The 23,454-nt window shown below is 39.5% G+C and overlaps 2 long non-coding RNA genes across 4 annotated transcripts; one reads left to right on the top strand and one right to left on the bottom strand.

Annotated features, from left to right (window-relative positions):
* Positions 1 to 460: 460 nt before the first annotated feature.
* LOC119878937 lies at positions 461 to 1,010 on the bottom strand. The gene is made up of 3 exons (XR_005387242.1): positions 872 to 1,010; positions 714 to 784; positions 461 to 514 (listed from the first exon to the last, which is right to left on the bottom strand). It is a non-coding gene; the product is annotated as an uncharacterized LOC119878937 (long non-coding RNA).
* Positions 1,011 to 1,172: 162 nt separating this feature from the next.
* Positions 1,173 to 22,423, top strand: LOC119878938. Of its 3 annotated transcripts, none has more exons than XR_005387243.1 (5): positions 1,173 to 1,323; positions 5,625 to 5,683; positions 7,561 to 7,604; positions 8,581 to 8,656; positions 22,102 to 22,423. It is a non-coding gene; the product is annotated as an uncharacterized LOC119878938 (long non-coding RNA). The 3 variants fall into 3 exon arrangements; XR_005387244.1 differs by lacking the exon at positions 22,102 to 22,423 and adding an exon at positions 15,081 to 15,286; XR_005387245.1 differs by lacking the exon at positions 22,102 to 22,423 and adding an exon at positions 9,478 to 9,644.
* Positions 22,424 to 23,454: the final 1,031 nt, after the last annotated feature.

The following is a 23,454-nucleotide window of genomic DNA, read 5'->3' as shown; positions in this document are numbered from 1 at the left end:
TATTTCTCATGACACGGCAACCATAGTATTATTTGGGGGAAGACACAAGATGTATTTCTTTTTTAGTGTCAGCAATGTTTAATTCTACACTGAGAATCTGAAAATACTGTTTAAAAACTCAAAATAAGAATACAGGAAGAAATAGACGAAGTTTACTTTTTCATCATTATTTTAACTCAAACACATGCGCAGAGGTCAATCCCCTCCGAATAAACTTTTCTACTGTTTCAACTTTATTTCACAATTTCACAAATTCAAAGTCCTTCAAATTGTTGCAAATATTTTTAGATCAGAATTTTCAGAATTCAAAGGACATTAAATGTTTGTGGCAGAGTGGTATGAAATGTCCTATTCAAGGACGGAGCACCACAAACGCAAAACATGATGAACCGGGCAGCTCCGGGGGCTCAGTGGTTTAGCGCCACCTGCAGCCCAGGGCCTGATCCTGGAGACCCGGGATGGAGTTCCGCGTGCTTTTCCCTCTGCCTGGGTCTCCGCCTCTCTCTCTCTGGGTCTATCATGAATAAATGAATAAAATAAAAAAACATGATGATCTGATTTGATAAACATTCTAGATGTCACATCATTAAACGAGGCCTAAAATGCAAATATAATTGTTTTTGTTACATTTTTAAAATGAGCGAAAATTCTGTGACTATCATAAATAAATAAAATTCAAAAAAAAAGCTATTTAAAAAATGAGCGAAAATTACCTTTCTTTTGGGGTGCCAACTGCATGATTGCCTAGTACAGGTGTAAGTGCTGATTCATTACAAAGGCAACGCTAAAGAAAGAAATAAGCAGTCATAGAACTAAAACATGACTCTCTGCTAAAAACCTGTGCATGAAGTATTTAAAAACAGGCATTTACATGTGGCTTTGACACGAAAATGCACATTGCAGGGGTGCTCCTGGTGAACAAGAAGCTTGTCTATAGATCCAAGGCCCTGTCACACCTAAAAAAGAATGTAGTAGTGACAGCAGTCGCTTCAGCCCGCTCAAGGCGGCACTTCCCTACAGTCCTCTAGTTTCCTGTAATCAAAAAAACCCCACAGCCCAGGGGAGGAGCGGCGGTTAAAGCCCAAAGTGGCCAAGCAGCAGCGCGCGCCCCAGGCTCCCCGGGCCCCGCCGCCCCGCCCAGGCCAGGCCCCCGCGGCCGCGCCTCCGGGCTCCAACGGCCTCAACGGAAGGCGGCGCGGGGGGCAGAGGCGCATCAGTCTGGGGGGGACCCGGGCGGGGGGCGTTGGGGAAGCCGCGGCCTGGACCGGGACCCACAGCGGCGGCTCCACCTGGGGCAGGGCTCTGACCCGCACTCGGCCTGCGGTAAGCAGCGCCCCACTGCGCGATGGGGGCTGAGGGCGGCCCCGGGAGGGACCCGGAGCGGGGAGGGCGGGACCTGAGGCCGGCGGGGTCGCGGGGGGCGGGCAGGGGCCCGGGATGCTGGGGGGTCGGGAGGGACCCCGAGCGGGGAGGGCGGGACCTGAGGCCGGCGGGGTCGCGGGGGTCGGGCAGGGGCCCGGGATGCTGGGGGGGTCGGGAGAGGGGAGCGTGGGCCAAGGACCCTGGGGCGTCGGGAGGGACCCCGAGCGGGGAGGGCGGGACCTGAGGCCGGCGGGGTCGCGGGGGTCGGGCAGGGGCCCGGGATGCTGGGGGGTCGGGAGAGGGGAGCGTGGGCCAAGGACCCTGGGGCGTCGGGAGGGACCCCGAGCGGGGAGGGCGGGACCTGAGGCCGGCGGCGTCGCGGGGGTCGGGCAGGGGCCCGGGATGCTGGGGGGTCGGGAGAGGGGAGCGTGGGCCAAGGACCCTGGGGCGTCGGGAGGGACCCCGAGCGGGGAGGCCGGGACCTGAGGCCGGCGGGGTCGCGGGGGGCGGGCAGGGGCCCGGGATGCTGGGGGGTCGGGAGAGGGGAGCGTGGGCCAAGGACCCTGGGGCGTCGGGAGGGACCCCGAGCGGGGAGGGCGGGACCTGAGGCCGGCGGGGGTCGCGGGGGCGGGCAGGGGCCCGGGATGCTGGGGGGTCGGGAGGGACCCCGAGCGGGGAGGGCGGGACCTGAGGCCGGCGGCGTCGCGGGGGGCGGGCAGGGGCCCGGGATGCTGGGGGGTCGGGAGGGACCCCGAGCGGGGAGGGCGGGACCTGAGGCCGGCGGGGGTCGCGGGGGCGGGGCGCGGCGGGGAAGGCCCCGGGTCGCCCCTGGGCTGCATGGGGACTTGGCCAAGCCTGGCTCCCCGCTCGCCCCCCCGCTGCTCTGTGCCCCGCTGTCCAGGTCCCGAGGTACCGCCCTAAGGAACGTGCTAAGGCCCCTGTTTTTACCCGAACCCTCATGGACTCTCTGATTGTGGCCACAAAATTAAAATTCTTTCCATTTTCTAAATTTCTGCAAGTTTAGCAGACAATGGCGAGAATTTTTATAAGACATACGAATTGTAGATTTAAAAAGCTGTGAGTATAACCTGGATTATTTATAGGATAAGTTATAATTTGCGTAATTTCATCTGAATAAGTTCTAAGGAATTAACTTACATAACTTAAAAGACACTTGCTTTAATATTTGTAATATGGAATATGATGGGTTTGAGCTTGTACCTTGTGAAAGATTTAAGAATTAAGCATAAACTCTTATCACTTGAGTATTGTTATTTTCAAAGTGCATTGATCAGCGACTGAACCACAAAACATATAGGTTAAAATAAGTGGTTTTATTCTCCGTAGGTTACCTATCTACACATCATAGTTGATAATGTTTTCTTATTAGCATGGTGTTAGACAAGATAATGATTTGAGGGTCCTTGTAGCTTGAAGAACAGGTAATCTGGTCTGTGTATTCTTACTGTCTATAGTGTAAGGAAGAATTATATTTATTTTTAAGTTATCACTGGTATTAAAATATGTATTTTTTGGACAAACAAATCAAAATAGAATTTAATTTTTTTAAATAATAAATTTATTTTTTATTGGTGTTCAATTTGCCAACATACAGAATACCACCCAGTGCTCATCCCGTCAAGTGCCCCCGTCAGTGCCCGCCACACAGTCACCCCCCCCCCCCCACCCTCCTCCCCTTCCACCACCCCTAGTTCATTTCCCAGAGTCAGGAGTCTCCCATGTTCCGTCTCCCTTTCTAACATTTCCTACCCACGTCTTCTCCCTTCCCCTCTATTCCCTTTTCACTATTATTTATATTTCCCAAAGGAATGAGACCATACAATGTTTCTCCTTCTCCGATTGACTTACTTCACTCAGCATCATGCCCTCCAGATATTTGTCATTTCTAATGGCTGAGGAATATTCCATTGTATCCATAGACCACAGCTTCTTTATCCATCGTCTTTCGATGGACACCGAGGCCCCTTCCACAGTGTGGCTATTGTGGACATTGCTGCTAGAAACATCGGGGTGCAGGTGTCCCGGCGTTTCGCTGCATGTGTATCTTCGGGGTAAATCCCCAGCAGTGCAATTGCTGGGTCGTAGGGCAGATCTCAAAATAGAATTTTAAGCCTTCCGGTGGAATTTATGTAACATATTCAAATAAAATAAAATCACAGGTTCTGGGGAGTGTTTTTCATCCCTCTAAACCTCAGTCCCCTAACTCTGTTCCTTCACTTCTGGCTTCTGGTTCTGGAACATATAAAGCTAGCATAATTGGTAGGGTGGAGAAAAGAGACAAATACTCTTTTTGTGAATCAGAGGTGGTTCATAAGAAGTATGTCGTCTTTACAACTGGTTATGGGCAGTGACTATTGAAACGGTTTATAGTAATCTCAATCTTAGTTAAAAATTACAAGAGAAAAAGTCTCAACACTGAAATGGCTCTCAAAGCCTTCTCATCTCTTGCATATACAGAGACTAAGAGACTTGTGCACACAGAAATGTCATCTCATAAATTTTCTCAAGTGATATTTTTGCTTCTCATTTTAATCATAAACAACCATTCCCTTTCCTACTACTGATTAGTTATAAAATACTATACTTACACCATGTAGCTCAAATGCTATTATAACTTCTTATCGCCTCCACGATAAATCCAAAATTAATAGCATAGATATCAAGTCCTTGCTGACAAGGACTGTGAGGAATACCAATAAATTGCAACCTTATTTCCTACATAAATTCTAAAAAAAATGGAAAATTGAAAAGATGTTAGTGGCAGCAGGCTAAAGTAGTACTTTTCTTAAAGATAAAGATTAAATTGTAAGACACAGGTTACTCAGTATGAGAACCAAATGGTTAACTGATTGAGAGAATCAAGCAGACCTACCAAATGTGACGTGGGATATTTGGGAAGAGCATATCCCGTATCTATTCAAAATAAATACATAAGGAAATAAATATGTAAATTAATAAGTAAATCTTTTTTTAAGCCTTAGAACACACACAGATCATGTCTTGTGTTTCTTGTCACTCTAAGAAGTCCTGATTTTCACAGGAAATTGCCATGTTACACATATTTTCAAATTAATGATCAGTTATTATTTCAGTGAAGGTTTAAGTGGTGAAGAGCTTCAAAGCATTATATACTAGGCTTTATGGGGAAACTTGGTATAGGTTTTGGTATTCTCCTAAAGCATTTTCCCAAAGTTCAGAAACTAGTGGGCCAGATGAACACATAAACAACACCAAACGATAACACAAAACCTTTGGGATGACACTAAATAAGAGAAATACTGTTATAGGTGAATGATGTGCTATGATGGTAGGAGGGAAGAAAAGTTAATTTTCTATCCAGCAACTGATTCTAGTTAAAGGAAAACTTAATAAATAAATCAGAATTAAGAAAATGCTTGTTTCTGTATTAATCTTGATAAACCTAACATGAAAGATAATGTACACTGTACAGTAACATTATAAAATTACTGAACTATCTCCAGAAATATTCTGATATTTGAGCCTTTAGTACTCATTCCATGAAGACTCTTCCTTCTCACATAATGCAGTACTCCTAGTCTTCATTAAATATGGCTAATGCAATAAGTATTAGGCTCTGAAAATTTCTTCAGAATTACATTTTTGTTAAGAAAAGATTTAAGGATCTTAGCAAAAATAGGTGTTTTTTTTCTTGACATTTATAAGAGAATTGGATAGGATCATAAAAGTCTGTTTGGGTTAGTATAGAGAATCTAGTCAGTACTGTTTTACAAAACTCTTTGCTGTGATGGATATGTTGTAAAATTCTCACTGTCCAATGCAGTGGCCATTAGCCCCATGTGAATCTTGAGTCCTGGAAGTGTGGCTGTTGCAACTGAGGAACTAAATTTTTATTTTATTTCAATGAATTTAAATTAAAACAACCACATCTGGCTAGTGGCTGCCGTATTGTATAACCAGCTCTAGAATGAATATATGAAAATTGGTTGGGGCACTCTTGGTTAATTGATGGGGTAAGGAAACCAGAGCTGACAAACCAAGGTAACCGGTGGAGCCTCTGCTAGTCCCTGAAGCCCACGCATTCCTCATTTTCCTCTTCAGTGCATACAACTAATGTGGCAGGTCTGCCGCTTGATCCTAAAGGAGCAGGTGATCCTGACCATAAAAGTATGATAAATGATGCATCTAAGAGGTGGCAAAGTGTAGCCACCTCCTCCTTCAGGAGAGCTACCTCTAATGAATTTCATCGTTTCCTTTCCAAGGTGTGCACGTCTAGTAGGAGACAATCACTAATTGCCTGCTGACTAGATCGTCAAACAAAGTGAGTAAGCTATACAATTGGAAAGGAGTAGATAAATAGAAAAGATTGTGAATGTGGAATGTATAGTATTTGAGATTTTCATTGCATTTGTTTTGAACTTATAGATCAAGTTGGGAATAATTGGTATTTTACCAGTATTGAGTCTATGAATCCATAAAAATAGAATATTTCCTATTCTTTTACATCCAATTTGTCTCATCCAAGTTTTATAATTTTCCACATATAGGTTTCATACACATTGGTTTTTAGTTTTGTTACATTGTGGTCTGAAAACATACTTGTATGTTTTTTATTATCTTAATTTTTTTATGCTGTGATCTGTGGTGTCTCTGAATATGGTATCTTGTGGAGTCCGCCGAGTGAGCTTGCAAAGGCTGTGTATTTTTCTCTCATTAGGAGTATTCGCCACCTACTGTCAATGTCGGTTAGATCAAGTTGATTCATAGGGTTCTATATTCTACCGATTTCAGGTTCAGCTCATCTATATCCTTACTGATTTTCAGCCTGCTAGGTCAACCAGTTCTTGAAAGAGAGGTGTTGATATTTCTAGTCATACATACAGTTTAAACTAATCTAAGTATACTTTGAAATGATGCTATACCACTTCACATAGAGTACAGGTATCTTTTAATAGAGTATTACCAATTCGTCCATCGTAAGCCTTAGGAAAATTCTTTCATTCATTTCACTTGGCTATATGCTATATCAGCTAGTAACATCATTATTACTGTTTTAGATAAACAGGTATTGGTCAACTGATTTTATTTTTATTTTTTAAAAGATTTTTTGATTTATTTTAATAGAGAGCAGTAGGAGAGAGAATGTACTCAATGTGCTCATAGCTGATTTAACATAGCCAGGGAAAGAAATAGCAAACTTGAACATAGGGTAGCAATAATTACCCAAACGGAAGCGCAAGGATACAAAAGTATAAATCACATTCCTACCATCAATGCCTGACAGACCCAGTTGCTCTCCATCTGTGCACTGCTACATATTGTCATCCATTCTGATTTGGTCCTAAAGATGATATGTAGTAATATCTCATTATAGGCTTTTTTGAAGGATAACAATATTTTATTTAATAGTTTTCTATACATTTATACCTTGTAAATATTTAGACATAGGAGATAGTACCTACCCTTCCCATCTTGATCCCCATCAGACAAATGTTTGGAGGCGAGCCTGTGCTGAGGCATTGTAGGGCAGTAACAGGGAAACAGTTACTTTCAATCCCCGACACCATTCTAGAGTGGACTTTACAGAAACACACCATGGGCTGCCTGGGTGCCTCAGGTCATCATCTCATGGGGTGTGATATGAAGCCAGGGTCGGGCTCCACGCTCAGCACGGAGTCTGCTTGAGGAGTCCCTTCCACTGCCCCCCTCCCCACTGCCTGCTAACGTTCTCTCTCTCACACACACAAATACATCTTTTTAAAAAAAGAAATAAACTCTGTTAACACAGCAGGAATTCCTTCTCTAGGTTGACAGTATAGATGCTGACCTATGTATTTCCATGTGTCAGTTAATCATGCTCCCATTTCTAATCTATTTTTTATCTCAGAAGTTTCTAAGGATGTCCCATCTATTTCTCTTGGTCCTTACTCATAACAACAGATCTTTTCTTGCATTTTTTGTCCGGTACACTTTATTTCTTTATGTAAATCCAAGGTTTTGACATGTTATCTTGCTCCTTTAAAAGAACTTTCAAAATGCCTTATAGTACAGTCTGCAAACAATAAATTTTTCTTAATTTTTAAGAAAATGCTTATTTCATTAATTGAACAGTTTCATCTGATGTAGAATTCTACACAGGTAGTTTTTTTTCTTTTTCATACTTTCATAGTTTGACTGCTCTCTCTTCTCTTTGCATAGATTCTGATGACCAGCTGGCTCTAATTATTGTCATTCCTTTGCAGGTAAGGTTCCTCCCCTCTGGCTGCCTTAAAGGTTTCTATTTGTCTTTTGTTTTCTGCACTTTCAATATGAATTGCCTAGGTGTGTGCTTTTGATATTTATCCCACTTGTGTTTTCTGAGCTCCTGGGATCTGTGATTTGAGGAAATAAATCATTGTGTCTTCAAATATTTCATCTGCTCATTTCCCATTCTTCTCCTTCTGTTATCCCAATTACTTAAATGTCGTACTTTTTACTTTGTCCCAGTCTTGGGTGTTGTGTTTTGTTTGCCTGTTATTGCCCTACAATGCCTCAGCACAGGCTCGCCTCCAAACATTTGTCAGATGGAGATCAAGATAGGAAGGGTAGGTACTATCCCCTATGTTTAAATAGTTACAAGGTATAAATGTTTAGAAAACTATTAAATAAAATATTGTTATCCTTCAAAAAAGGCTATAATGAGATATTACTACATATCATCTTTAGGACCAAATCAGAATGGATGACAATATCTAGCAGTGCACAGATTGAGAGCAACTGGGTCTGTCAGGCATTGATGATAGGAATGTGATTTAGAGGAAAATTTGCAATCTCTTATGAATTTAAAAATATACTTCCCATACCATCCAGCAATTACTTTCTAGGTATTTACTCAGGAGAAATGACTACTGATATATTCAATAGTATGGATGATGATAATAAACAGTGTGCACCCCGTATACTTGTTATGCAGATTAAATGACTTAATATATGTAACAAATTTAGAACAGTGCATAACACATGAACACAATTTAAGTACTAGTTGTTTGCTTTTTTTATTGTTTTTATTGGACATTAGCACAAGTTTTCATTGGAAACTTTCTAGTAGTACTTATAAGAATGAATAACATGGAAGGAAATGGAAACTTTTGGTGGGCAGAGCAGAACCAGAGAATGTATATTATAAGATGTAAGAAGCACTAGAGTAAGAATGTTTTTCTCTCTTGTTCACTGATATAGGCCAAGTATCCCAAATAGAGTCTGGCATAGAGAAGTCAATAGATGCTTGTGGAATTGAATCAGCATGGACATGAAGGTACAATTCCCGCATGTCCAACACTTATGAAAATTAAACATTCCATTACATGTGAACATCTACAGCTCAACATGTAATGCACATGGGAATAGAATTTGAAATTGTTTCATGAACTACTGTCCCAAACTTGAAAAATGAAATCTGCATGAAGTAGATAATTTGCAGGTAGGAAAAAAGGCTACAAAGGGCCTTGGTGATAAGTCAAAGGCATCTGATAGGACTAAAAGAAGATGGCAATAATTTACATTAGCTGAGGGAAAAAATGGGAGGAAATGGAAAAACTCTAAGGAAACAAGTTTTTGTTGATCAGGGAATTCCTTACTTCTTCTCTATGAGGAACGTATCACACTGAACCTTGCACAGTTAAACTTGACAAAATTTGGTTTCATCTTCCTCCCTTCCTTTTTGCTAGTCTATATGGTTAAGAGATGACCAATATGAATGGAAGTTCACAAAATGATTATCATGAAAACTAAACTTTTAATTCTGCCTTGGACGTCCATATACAGCTTGCTTTAAAGTCTTAGGAACACCTTTTTACATGAGCAGAATGGCTTTACATAATGGCCCCAGATGCTTCATTACAAAAGAGATAATGTACCTTCTTCAACACCTCAAGCTGAGCATCCCTGACTGCTCTTCAGTGAGTGAGCCAATTATGTCAGTTAGTTGGCAAGGGACTAGAGCAAGTTGCTACTATCATGTGATTCTGTTTACTTTCCTGTGATACTTCCTATGAAAAGGAACTTTACAGCATTGTTCTATCTTTTCTATTCTCCCATTAGTCTGTTTTTCCTGAGACACATATTCTTACGCTTTAGGTTATCATGAACTATTGGTGAGACCATGGCTGATTTGCAAGATTGACTTGCACACTGAACTCAACTTGATTTTGTAAACAGCTAATGCAAAGAGAGATACTCTGGGTCTAAGCAATTCTCTATTCAAAGTCTTGTGCATTCAGGCAAAACTGAATTCCCAATCTTGATATGTTGTGAGTCTATAATTTTAGAAGAGATGCAGGGGTGTGGGTCTTGATGAATGCAAGTTAATATGGCCACGCATATTACCTGTCCAGAGTCAGTCTTTTCACCCAACTGATCTCTCATTGGAGAGTGCATGAAATAGGACAGTACATTGGAAAAACGGGGCCAGAGTGAAGAAACGGAGCTGAAGGAAACAATGTCTATGAGTGAAATGTGAAATCTCTAAAAAGTGAAATGCTTTTGCTATGCTGTAATGGAAGATGAACTAAAATTTTATCAATAAGCAGTCTTAAAGGCCACTTCTAAAAGAACACTCCTCTTATATTAGTTCAGTGATACAGAAGAGTAAATATAAAATAACTGTGAAAATATAAGAATATAATGATAGATATTAAATTAGTTGTCCCTTCCCAGTAGCATGAATAAAGAGCTATCAACCATAAATTTCAATGGAATTACCTATTGGATGACAAAACCCCTAATATAAAGAGATTTTAGATCCAGTTCCTAAACTGACTACTAGTAATTATTCCTATAGAAAAACAGATTTATTCCTAAACATTGGCAGTGAACTATGTCAGAGTAAACTACTTTTTTCTTCAGGTTAAAATAAATTTTAAAAAATACCTCAAAGGGTTCATAGTTATCTGGAAAATCAAATTTAAGTGCATAATCTCAATATCAATAAATTTAACCTATTGTGATAGGTTTATGTAGTACACAATTTAAATTAGCAATGCATACTTCATGAAAATTAAACTGTTTCATATGTAGTTATAAAAAGGTGAAGATGAAATCATCAAATACGAAAGAAAATACTAGTATCAATAGATATTTTATTTTTATTTTTTAAAGATATTTTAAATATTCCACAAAAAGTCTATATATTGGCATGTCTACGTGTGTGTTTATACAATTTTTTTGCGTAAGCATAAGCATACATCTGTGTATATATGTGCATATATATACTTATTATATAAACAGGTAGAATGTTAAGGATTTTAAGAGGAAACTGTAAAGAAGAAGAAAGAAAGCATTGCTTATCCTCAGACTCGAGAGACTGTTATTTTACATAGGTTCACACTAATTTAATCTGTAGCTCGTCTAGGTGAGTAAGTATCCACAATATGCCTTTAACCTTATGATGTAACCAAAAGTCCCTTTAAAAAACAAAACAAATAAAAACAAGGCTTAGATAATAAAAGCCAGGGTCTACTTGACAATATTTCATGTAGTTCTGATGAATTTTAAGAAAGATTATGTTCATTTAGACAGGTACCTTGCTAAAAGTTGAGCATCTTGATTTCTATGACTTTTAAATATTAGAATTATCATGTATATTTGGCACAGACGGTAAATGTTTACTAAGTGAGTATTGACTTAGGTCTTGGGTATTTTAAATGGTTGAGTTTCTGAGTTGATAAGCAGGACAACTGAGTTAATAAGTTGTCCTTATTAAAAAGGAAAAAGGTGTGTGTGTATATGGATTTCTGAAATTTTAATGACATTTATACTATTCAGCTAACATTCAATTTATTTTTTGACTATTAATATGAAATCTTCCTTTATTGAAGCACATTATTAATTTCCTGGTTGCTTTTATTATTGCCCAAAGGTAGTAGAAAATTCAAATTCAGTTAAGTTAAAGTTAAGCAATAAAATTTATAATAACTATGAATAAATACAAAGATTAACATACCTTTTTCCATGAAATGTGACAATGTTATGATCACAATGCACATCTACCACTTGAACCTAATCCGTATTTTTGACCTAAGAAATCCTATCCATTAACTTTTCCTTTTTCTTGATATTATACCATTAAGAATAATCAGTAGGAGAGTCAACCCCATGTACAGCACTGTGAGGTGAATACCAAAATGAAGTAGTATCTGTATAACAGCCAATCAACCAACAATGTCAACGAACAACCATTTTTGACAGCAAGAAGAAATGCATGCTATGATTTATTTATTGACAATGGTTTCCAGAATGTACTATATCCACCTCAAGGATGCATAAGTTACATTACTGGGGTAGAATAAGAGAGTATTAGAATTATTTTATTAATCTTTTAGTTTTCTACTTTTGGTTTCCTGTAATACCTTTATTAATCATGAACAGAGAATCATAATATATTACAGATATATCGTCATATATTTTTTAACTGGTTGAAGAATATGACACCAAAAAATGTTGAAGACTTTTAGGGAAGCATGTTAGGGAGTTTAACTGAAAAGTAAAATTGAATATAGAGAAAATGTTGGGTTAAGTGCTTATTAGAGTGGTTTAACTATCAGCTTTATCATGTAAGTGGTTCTGCTATGGTTCTCACTTACATTTCTAAAAATTTGTATCAGCAGGAAACAGATGTACACTTCAGGAGGTAGCCAAGGAAAATATAATACGAGAACTACTTATACAGGAGTCAATAGAGTTTAGATAAAACAAGGAATGGTTGGTTGTACACTGGGCTAGTAATCAGCGGTTAAGTCATCACTATTCCTAAATCTTAAACGGAAAGGGAGAGGCAATTATATGAGCTCATAAAAAATACCTTTTTGCAGAGGGTCACCTGACAGAGACTGTGGCCTTTGGTTTGGGGACAGATGATGTCTACTCTCCAAGGAAGAACCAAGGGAGTAGATATCTTGACTTTACTTTTTGCCACCCTCCAAACTCTTCCTGGTCCCTCCCCTTGGCCGGATCCAATCTGAAGCCAGAGAAGGACGTGCACAGATGTAGTCCATACAGGACAGCCTCCTTGGGCATAGTTTGAGAAAGAAAGTGGAGTGTGGATATGCAAGAAAAAATTGAAAATTTCCTGCTGCATTCCACTCCTCTTTATTCTTGGCATCTTTTCTTTTCCAGATGAAAAAAAGGTGTCTCTAATACAAGGGATACATGAATCCCATCACCTACCATAACCTTATGACTTGATGTCAGTTTAGTCATATTCCCACATAAAATCTATAATGTTGGCAAACCTCAGTATGCCAGCTTTATGTAAAATAATCTAGGGGGAAAAGTGAGAGAAGAAATTCTCAACATAAAATATAGCTGCCATAGTCCCATAACTTGTGTAACCTCTCATATGACCTTAAATGGCAATTATATATTCTTCTAGCTACATCCACTCAATGTGTATTCCAAGCTCTGTCAGTGACTGGGCTATAGTATTCTTTATCTGGCGATATGATCTTGTGGTATAAGCCTTTGATTGCTTCTGCCTTGATTGGATTGCTTCATTATTCTGTTACCTGACCTTTTATAGAAGTGAGGCAATCCAGAGAAACCTCTAGGTTCTAGAAATGGTTCTTGCTTCCATTGTGCGGCAGCAACCTGATTTCCTATTGTTAAATAACATCAATCACCTCAACCATGGTTGTAGTCCCTTTCTCTGCCAGTAAGTTTAAGAGCTCGAGGAGTATACAATGGCCTGAGGGCATACTTACTTTCCAATTTAACAGAGATTGTGTTGTCTAGGGGAAGCATTTCTTCTGTGTAAACTAGGGCACTTCTACCTATTTGCTGAAAGAAGCTACTCTCACTACCTTCCTCAGTTTCTGGATTTGTGCATTTTGACAGCAGGAGAGATGGCATGTGTTGGATAATGGTGTAAGGTCTGTAACATCTGGTGGGAGGCCATCCCAAATCCACAAGATTTTGTCTCTCGAAAGATGCTACAGCAGTCTTTAGCAGATTATTCCATTCTATCAGATCTGCTACTTGTAGATGTTGAGACCAGTGGATTTTGGGGTGAGCTCATGGACACATTTCTTTTGTTGCAAACTACTTCCCTTTGTCTGAGGTAAGATTATGTCAGATCCAAAGAAAATAAGGATTTTGTAAGCCTACATACAGGTCATGATGCTGACAGAATTGTGACCAAAGAAGGAAGATTCCATATATGTCTCTTCCTGCAAGAAAACATATTTTCCCATCGTGATAAAAGGAGTCAAGTAGAAACAATGTCATACCAGTTAGACAGAAGGTGCCCTATGAATGGCTTTGTGTTGTCTTCTGCCGTCAGCACACTGGTTGGCCATAACTGTATCAACTGTAAAGAGGATTTTTGGTGTGTGTGTGAAGAGAATTTCATGTTGTCAAACCTGGCCCCCCTGTGTTATCCTGGCCTACTAGTAACTTTCCCATTGAGAAACCACTTGGATTAATGAAAATGAAGACTAATAGCTATAGAATAGGTAATTTTGTGCGTCTGATTATTGAGGTCCCTCTGCAGCGTCAGCCTTCTCTGGAAGATTAAATGGGACATGAATATCCATAGTTTATGCTCTTTCGAAGGGGACCACTCCTATACTTCATCAGAACTTCTTGTCATCAACTTTCAATTGGGTTCTTTTAAGTCCCTTACCAGTGGCCCAACTTGTCAGCTACTGCTCGAGGATTAGTGTAGATCACGACCTCAAGCTCTCTCTCCCTTTATGCTGGTTGGGGCATAGGGGGTGGGTAAAATGGGTATATTTTCACAAACTTGGTGAATCACAGGTGTGATGACAGATCAAATGCTGGGAGTTTATCATTTTGTATCTTAGGAACAATTTATATTAAGTATTAGGCTATGTAAGGGGCTTCTTTAAAATGACCATTGTTATGGAGCCTGGGTGACTCAGCTGATTAAACATCTGGCTTCTGCTCAGGTCATGATCTCAGGGTCCTGGGATAGAGCCCTGTGCCAGGTCACACTCAGTGGGGAGTCTCCTTCTCCCTCTCCTCTCTCTCTCTGCCCCTCCCCCCGCTCATGCTCTGTCTCTCAAATAAGTAAAATCCTAAAATAAAATAAATAAAATGACCATTTTTCTACTTGAAATGTGCCTTTACAGAGGGCTTCCCAAAGCAGCTGGCAGCCTAAATTGTTGCTTTTGCTTCCGAATTTGTTTTGTTTGTTTGTTTTTTGTTTTTTTGGCAGTGTAGGCAGAGGTTGGAGGTGGGATTTCCTACTTAAAGCTCAAACTAAGGCTATTACTAGAGCTATTGCAAGATGAAGGTCTTTTAAATAGTTTTAATGAGGAAGCTCATTCTTAATGTAGAAGGAAGTAATTTCATATTTCAACATTATTTATTACCTCAGCGAACACTTTAAACGCTGGTCAATTGTTTCCAGGAAACATTTATGACTCTAGCATGTGCCAAACAACCTCTTACTGAACGTAAGAATAGCCCTAGCTTAATAGATGTGTACCATGTTTTTGAAGGACGATTAATGAAAACAAAGTCAAACATTTTATACTAATATAGGAATTTGCTTTTTCCTAAAAAGAAACCAAGGACTTTGCTACTTGTCTTTGCTCGGCTACTAAATGTTTTCCTTATCTGTAAGCTGTACTGAAGCTCCTGGAAAGAACTTTCCAGCTGGGGGAAAAAAAAAACACCATAATTCTTTATGGGTGATCTACCTGTTTTTCATCTATGTACAGTGAGAAGCTTTCCTTCCTTCAGGAACTCCACCCTACACTGATCCTTCTTTTTTCATGCCACCAGCATCCTACTGACTTTACTTTGTACCTGTCACTGTCACAGCAAGTTGTGTCTCTCTTCACTGAAGCCACATTTCTGATTAATATGGGCTGAAATCATCTTATGTGGCAAGGGACTGATTGAGAAAATACAGATAATTCTAAAGAAAGGATTGTAAAAACTCTTCTAATGAATCGCTACTAATCTTCACTGATGACAAGGGCATGTACATCATGGAACTTAATTTTTATAGAAATGGGCTATTTTGGAACATTCTTCCATGATCTCTTTTCTCATTTGATAATAATATGAACATCCTCCATATCATTAAATTCTTTTGTATAGGAAATTTTTAATTATTGTATGGTTTCATTAAATATAATATAGTTTATAGTATTTACTGCATGTGCATATGCGTATATTCAGAGAGAGAGAGAATATATATTTATTTTTCACCTACATCTACAGACACATAATACAACTTTAATCAGCTATGTTGGTAAAACTTTGGACATATTGTATTTATAGTTTCTGAGAAGATATTTAAAAAAAAATTCTTGAGTTAAAGGTTATAAGCTGTGTTTCATCTTCTTGTATAGAGCATTATAGGAAGGTGTGATACGGGCACCCACTATAGTACTTATGTGCATTGTCATATAACATTCATTCATTCATTCATTCATTCATTTTGTTTCTAAGTTAACTGCGGTATAATTGAAAAATAAAAATCATTTAGATTGATGATGAATAATGTGGTATTTGGGTTTTTTGTTGTTTTTTTTTTTAAGATTTATTTATTCATTCATGAGAGACACACACAGAGAGAGAGAGGCAGAGACCCAGGCAGAGGGAGAAGCAGGCTCCTCCAGGAGCCCAATACAGGATTCGATCTTGGGATCCCGGGGTCATGACCTGAGTCGAAGGCAGCTGCCCACCCAGGCGTCCCTACAATGTGGTATTTTGATATATGTGTCTCCCATCCAAGTACTATAACCAGGCCCGAACCCTGTTTAGCTTCCAAGATCAGATGAGATTGGGCATGTTCAGGGTGGTATGGCTCCCATCGCTCATGCTCTCTCTCTCTCTCTCTGAAATAAATAATAAATAAATAAATCAGATATATAAAAATAAAATAAATTTTTTCTCACTCATTTTTTTTCTACCTGTAGATTGTCTAATCTCTCTTTTCTCAAATAAACAATGCTCATTGTAAAGGAGACATTTCTGCAATTGAGAAAACAAGTTCATAATACAGTGTACATAACCAATAATGAAATTAATTTGTAGTATTCCATTGATAGATTGGTCAATTTGTTTGTTTTTTACGTAGTTATCCTCCTTATCGATAGGAATTCTAAGATAAAGTCAATCTCCTTAAAATCTTTTGCAGTATGAACCATGATAAAAAAATGAAATATATATATATATATATATATTCACACGCACATATATGTAAAGATTCTGCTTTTATATTTCTACAAGCTTTCCAATGTCATTTTGAGTGAACTTAATCATTATTTTTTAATGATTTCACCATATAATTAGGAAAAAAAATGACTTACAGCACAGTATATTACTTTTGCAGTTCAATCGAGCTTTGGAATCCGGCATTTCCATTCATATTCAAATTAATAATCATGAAATCATAATGTAGATTTTGTTGCCTTTTGTGTTACATTTGCCTGTTAGAGCAGAAAAGTTAAATAAATATTTTACTGATGCTTCCTTTTTTTTAAGTTTGGCTTTGGGGGACATGATATTGTGTGGATGTAGGTGGTCTTTTTTTCTTTTTTAAGCTATGTAGAGGAGAGAAATGAACAGGGTTAGAAAAGAAATAGGAGTTGCTTTTTAAACAAATTACAGACCAGAGATAAACCACATACCCAATCCCTTAATCTGTCCCATTTCTTATTTATATTAATTGAAGAAAAAATACTGGCTTTGTAGCAAGATGCATTCTTCCAAGTAACACTCAGAAAAAGAAAAAGGCTACTTCCACATTGTAATTACTTAGCATTCTTTTTCATTTTTGCTTGAACAAGGTGAAAAATGTCAGTAGGTCTGCTCATGCAAAAGAAAAGAAGTATAAAATATCAAACATGCATTCATTAGAGATTATTATAGAAAGAGTATTTAACTTTAGGGGAGGAAACACTTAACCTGATACACATTAAGTTCTCCTCTCTTCTCCTCTAAGAAAATGAGAATAATTAAGGAGAATGATTACAGGTGCTGCTAATTGGTTCCAACCTTAAGGACCACCACTTATGACACTTTTGTTTTTATTGATGATAATTCTATAACATAATCATACTTACTCTTATTACCATTGACAAAACTATCGTCTTGAGAATGCTAAGCACAGCAAATGGCTGTACCTTTGAATATATTACAAAAAACAAGTGCTTTTGTGTGCCTTAGTTGATCTTCATGCCATTAGATGTAGCTGAGTGCCACGTTTTTCCACTTGGAATAAATGTTAACCCTGACTACTTCCTAGACTTGGTAGCATTTGGTGGACTCCGGTGCATTTTTCTGCAATGTGATATGCACTTGTTGGAGTGTATAGAGGGAATTTATTTTTTTTATTTTTATTTTTTTTAAAGACTTCGTTTATTTATTCATGAGACAGAGAGAGAGGCAGAGACACAGGCAGAGGGATAAGCAGGCTCCCTATGGGGAGGCCCATCCAGAACTCGATCCCAGGTCCTGGGATCACAGGATCATGACCTGAGCCAAAAGCAGATGGTCACCCATGAGCCACTCAGGTGCTCCTATAGAGGGACTCTAAAAGAAATGTAAATGGTGAGTTGATTTCTTAATTTCTAAGAATTCTTGACCTCAAAATCTTTAATCACTTTTGATTTTCTGAAGGACTTTTAAAATTTAAGAAAAATTTTGAACAGCTCTTCTTTTAATGTTATTTTTCCCTTGAACTCTTCACTCTTTTAAAGAACACGTACATATGCATGTGTGTATACATGTATTAACTCATATCACGTTAGTTTTCAAAAACTTTTTCTTCTCTCTTTCCATAACTGCCATCATTTTTATGAGAAAAAAAGCAACTTTAAATAGTGTGTTCCTACTCTCTAGTCAGTTACCTTGCCCAAGTCCTGAAACCTTAACTGAGGGATCCCTGGGTGGCTCAGCGGTTGGGCGGCTGCCTTTGGACCAGGGAGTGATCCTGGGGTCCCGGGATCGAGTCCCGGGATCAAGTTCTGGGTCAGGCTCCCTGAGGAAGCCTGCTTCTCCCTCTGCCTGTGTGTCTCTCTCTCTCTCTCTGTCTCTGTGTGTGTCTCTCATGAATAAATAAATAAAATTCTTTAAAAAAAAAGAAAAACAAGGAATTTGGATACATGCGGTGACACAGAGAATGAATAATGTACTGCACACACACACATAAACAAATGCACAAAAAAGAAACTTTCTTGAGAATTTTATGCCATGTCTTCAAAACAGAGATGATAGGCATATGAGGTATAATGCAACAGCTGATGACAAGAATGATATTTAAATATATACATTTTATTACTAAAACAGTAAATTATTAAAGAAATGACAATTGAAACAACACTAATAACACAAATTATTTTGCATATCATATGGAGGGGGAAGATAAATACTACACAATGCTGGCAAGAGTATGGAGAAAGTAGTGCTCTGATTTTCTGCAATAGTGCTAATCGGTAAAACTTTTTGGAAATTACTTTGAAAATACATCTTGAGGGATCCCTGGGTGGCGCAGCGGTTTGGCGCCTGCTTTGGCCCAGGGCGCGATCCTGGGGGACCCGGGATTGAATCCCACATCGGGCTCCTGGTGCATGGAGGCCTGCTTCTCCCTCGGCCTGTGTCTCGCCCTCTCTCTCTCTCTGTGACTATCATAAATAAATAAAAATTGAAAAAATATATTAAAAAAAAGAGAAAATACATCTTGAGTTTCAAATATTGCATAACCTTTGACTCAGCGATACTATGTTTATAAATGGACCATGTGTGTACTAACACAAGTCATACAAAAATGTATGCACAGAAGTATTTGCTGAGTGAGTGTTGAGCTTTAGCTCTAGAATCAGACAGACCTGAGTTGTAATTACCATTTCGTTACTTTCTTTTTTAATATATATATATATATATATATATATATATATATATATATATTGGAGTTCGATTTGCCAACATATAGTATGACACCCAGTGCTCCTCCCATCAAGTGCCCCCCTCAGTGCCCATCACCCTGTCACCCCATCTCCCCCACCTACCTCCCCTTCCACTTCCCCTTGTTCCTTTCCGGAGTTAGGAGTCTCTCATGTTCTGTCTCCCTCTCTGATATTTCTCACTCATTTTCTCTCCTTTCCCCTTTATTCCCTTTCACTATTTTTTTATATTCCCCAAATGAATGAGACCATATAATATTTGTCCTTCACCGACTGCCTTATTTCACTCAGCATAATGCCCTCCAGGTCCATCCATGTCGAGGCAAATGGGGGGTATTTGTCGTTTCTAATGGCATTACTTTCTAGATATGTGAGCTTAGGCAAGTTACATAGCATGTCTAGATTTCACTATCCTTTGAGAATTAAATGAAATGATGTCTATAAAGTGTGTAAGAAAGAGTTTGGCACCTCCTAAGTACTTGAGAGATGTTTATTAGTCTTTGTAGTGAAGATAATATTGTTATAAATATTATGCAACATCATTTATAATAGTTAAGGTTTCAAAACAAGCCCCTTATTCAACTGGGATATCAGTTAAATAAACTTAGGTTCATTGAATAGAATACAACAGAGTCACGCAAAAGAAGAAGATCAATCTATGTGGAAGAAAAGGCAAGAAATACTTTGAAAAACATAGTTTTAGTATTAATAGTATTATTCCACGTGTGTGAAAAGACACTAATATATTTTGACTAGTCTATTATCAACAGAAAGAGGGAAAAGAATATGAACCAACATATTAATAGTGGTTATCTCTGGGAAGTGGAATAATGAGCCATTTTTATTTTTCTCTATTATATTTTTTGAGAAATTTAATGTTTTTTAAGGTCATTCTTTATTGTCTGCCAAAGTCAAAAAATGTATCAGGAAAAATTAATCCTGCTTTTCTGGCATTAAGGATATAGACCAGAATATGTCATCTATCTCTATGTATGGAGATATAGATATAGATATAGATATAGGTATAGGTATGTAGATATAGATATAGCTGCATACCATATCTATAGATAGAGATAGGTGACATATACTGGTCTGTAGATAGATATAGTGTATGAATGTATCTTTATATCTCCATACATAGAGGTAGATGACATATTCTGGTCTGTAACTTTAATAAAAAAAATAAGATGCACATATAAAATATTAAGTAAGTAGGTATCATGTAGCCTGATATGTTCTTTATTTGAAAGTTAGAGAGAACCATGGAAATTCATTAACACTTTTTGTGGTATCAGTACTTAAAAAAGAAACCCTAGAAATGGAAGGAACCTCAATACTTCTCTGAGTCCAGCATCTCACCAAGAGCACAAATTCACTGAAAGCCAACTCCACTAACTTCATCTGATTTGGGGGATAATAAGCTACTAACTCCAAAAGTAAAACATTGCTGTTAGAACGTTATTTCTTAGATTGATTAGAATGTGCTTTCTCATAAAATCCCTGCCATCATTTCTATTTTTGTTTCATAAACTGAATGAGGCTCTTTATAAACTCTCTTTAGATGAGAGCTTTTTAAATAGTTTCAGGTTGGATACACATAGTTTTTTCATTTAAGATTTTCCCCAATTCTTATTACTTTTCTGTGTATCAGAGGATTTCCAGGCTCATTACCTTCTTGGTGCTCATATCTGAACGTCCTCAGAGACACTTATTCTCCTTTAGAGTCTGACTCATGCCATTCCAAAGTCAGGATAACCTTTCAAAGGGAATAGTCAGCTTGGTGATCCAGCTGTTTATTAGTCCTAGCAATATCAGGCTTGATGTTCTCTAACTATAAGTATCAAGGCAGACAAAAGTTTCTTTACTATTTTCTAGTTTCAAGCCTATTTTATTATTTTCGAATTTGTATTTTTATGAAATGTAATAATTTACAAATTATTTTAACAAGCTTTATATATCTTTTATAAATCTTGCAAAATTTTAAGGTAATCCGGATCCAAATATTTGCCCTCTTAAGTAATGTGGGAAGCTCATTTCAGTACAATTAAAGTGTTAGGAACTATGAAATAGCAACACATTGAAAGAGTCAAGACCAGACCACATTCCTTTCATTTTAACTTAATTTAACATCATCATGAAGAGTAAATTAAGGGTTGACTATATTTTTCAAATTATATTAACATACATACACACATATGCATGCACGCACGCACACACACACACACACACACAGACACACATTGAAGCATACTTTGGAGCAAAAAGGGACATTAGTGTAGTGATGACTTGTAGGGCAATCACCAGAACATTAGCCTTATATGGGATTCTAAGCTCTCTTAATAAATAATCAAGCCTAGAATATTGTTGTGAAGTTCCACTTACGAGGCACATAGTGCTCAAATTCAACTTGACATTTGATATTCTATGTCACCACTATGAAAGTTCTTGTATTTTTTGAAAATGCTTTGACAGGGAGTCAATTTGCAATTGAGATGAAGGATTATCGATGTTGCTTGCTTTTATAAAGATGTAGTGGGAGGAGACATGTAAAATATCAAAACATTTAGTTGGATGTGAGAAGAAACTTATCTTGGTGTATTTTCAAAGCTTCTCTTTTATTTTAAAATATTTTTAAAAATATGACAGAGAAGTTTTAAGATTTGGGATTTGACAAAGGGTGAAGCCGTTAATGCAGGGAGGTGCTGCCAAAACTCAGCTGACAAGCGACCTGGGACACACCTTTCTCACTAGGTCCTTGTATTGATCCAAATTTTTTTGAAAATTTATCCTCTAAGATTATTTTATTGGATTGTTTGTTTAACAGACAGGCAGAGAGCAGGGAGCAGGAGAGGGAGACACAGACTCCTCAAGCACACTCGGCCCCAAGCGCAGAGCCTGCCAGGGGCGGGTTCCCAGGATGCTGAGGCCATGACCTGAGCCACAACCAAGAGTCAGATGCTAAGTGACAGAGCCACAGGCGTCAAGCCCCGTGTTCCTGCTGTGGGCACTCCTGCCTTCCCCCTGCCCCCCGCAGCCACTGAGAGCTCGGGCTTTGGTCTGCGCTCCAACTCCCAGGTGGTCTGGAGGCTACAGTGCAGGCTGCACGTCTCCTCTGTCCCACCTCAGGCTGAAAGGGCCTCAGCCCTGAGAAGGAATCATCTGCCCAACCACCCCCAGCCGGAGGGAGCTGCTGGAGCAGCAGGTAGAAGAACTGGTGCCTGCCTTGCTGCACATTGACTCCTTGTCCATATTTGAATTCCTAAATGTTTTGGAGGAATATGGCACCCCTGAAGAGGTGCTGGACCTGCTGTTTGCAAAGTGAACACCCTGACTCCACAGCCCAGTGGGATGGGCCACCTACTGTTGGGAGTCTTGGGGAATGTTCCTGAACTTCCCGGCCCCTGGGGCTGCTCCTCCGACTGGAGTAGAGTCATGCAGGGCCTAATTGGGTCCCGCAGGGCAGCCCCCGGGCCTGGCCTGTGACAGGTCGGCTAGAGGGGCTGTGCTTGTGCTCAGCAGTCGTCGTTCTGTCCCCATGACGAAGCCTGTGCCGCCTCCCCACCGTCACCAGGGTCTTGAGCTGGCCTGTTTTACCATGGAAAGGGAGTTTTGAGTCCATCTGGGGTCTGTATCCTGGGGCATTCGCAGTAGGGGTCCCCGGGGACACCGGGGCGCCCAGGCCCACTTGGATATCGGCCATGGGCCTGGCCGGAGCCCTTTCATTCCTCAAGCATTCAGGAAGCGCCAGCAGGTGCAGGAGCTTCTCCAGGAGCTGCCCATGGCCCCACGCACAGAGCTGACGGCCCCCCAGGGCTCCGGACTAGTCAGAGGTCAGAGGGTGACAGCAGCTATGAGGAGAGATCGGGTCCACAGGACGATTCCTGTGATGCCCCCCGCCCTCCTCTGGATATCGATGCATTGTAGCTTCCTGCAAGAAGGAAGGAATCCTGGACCAGTGGGAAATGTGAGTGAGCCCTGGCTCATGCAGGGGAGCCTTCCCTCTCCAGGAGGGCCGCGAGGGGGCTGTGGGCTGGAGGGGCTGCTGGACCCTCACCCCACAAGTCTGCAATTCCTGTGACAGGGTAAGGTCTAATGGGTCCTTTGAGAAAAGAGGAAAGGAGAGCTGTGGATGGGATACGGGCTTTGTGGGAGAGCACTGGGACCCCTAATGGAGTCC

The sequence above is a fragment of the Canis lupus genome, unplaced genomic scaffold, assembly GCF_011100685.1.
Source record: "Canis lupus familiaris isolate Mischka breed German Shepherd unplaced genomic scaffold, alternate assembly UU_Cfam_GSD_1.0 chrUn_S2122H2321, whole genome shotgun sequence".
NCBI classification, from domain to species: Eukaryota; Metazoa; Chordata; class Mammalia; order Carnivora; family Canidae; genus Canis; species Canis lupus.
This window is presented reverse-complemented; position numbering and strand designations above follow the sequence as displayed.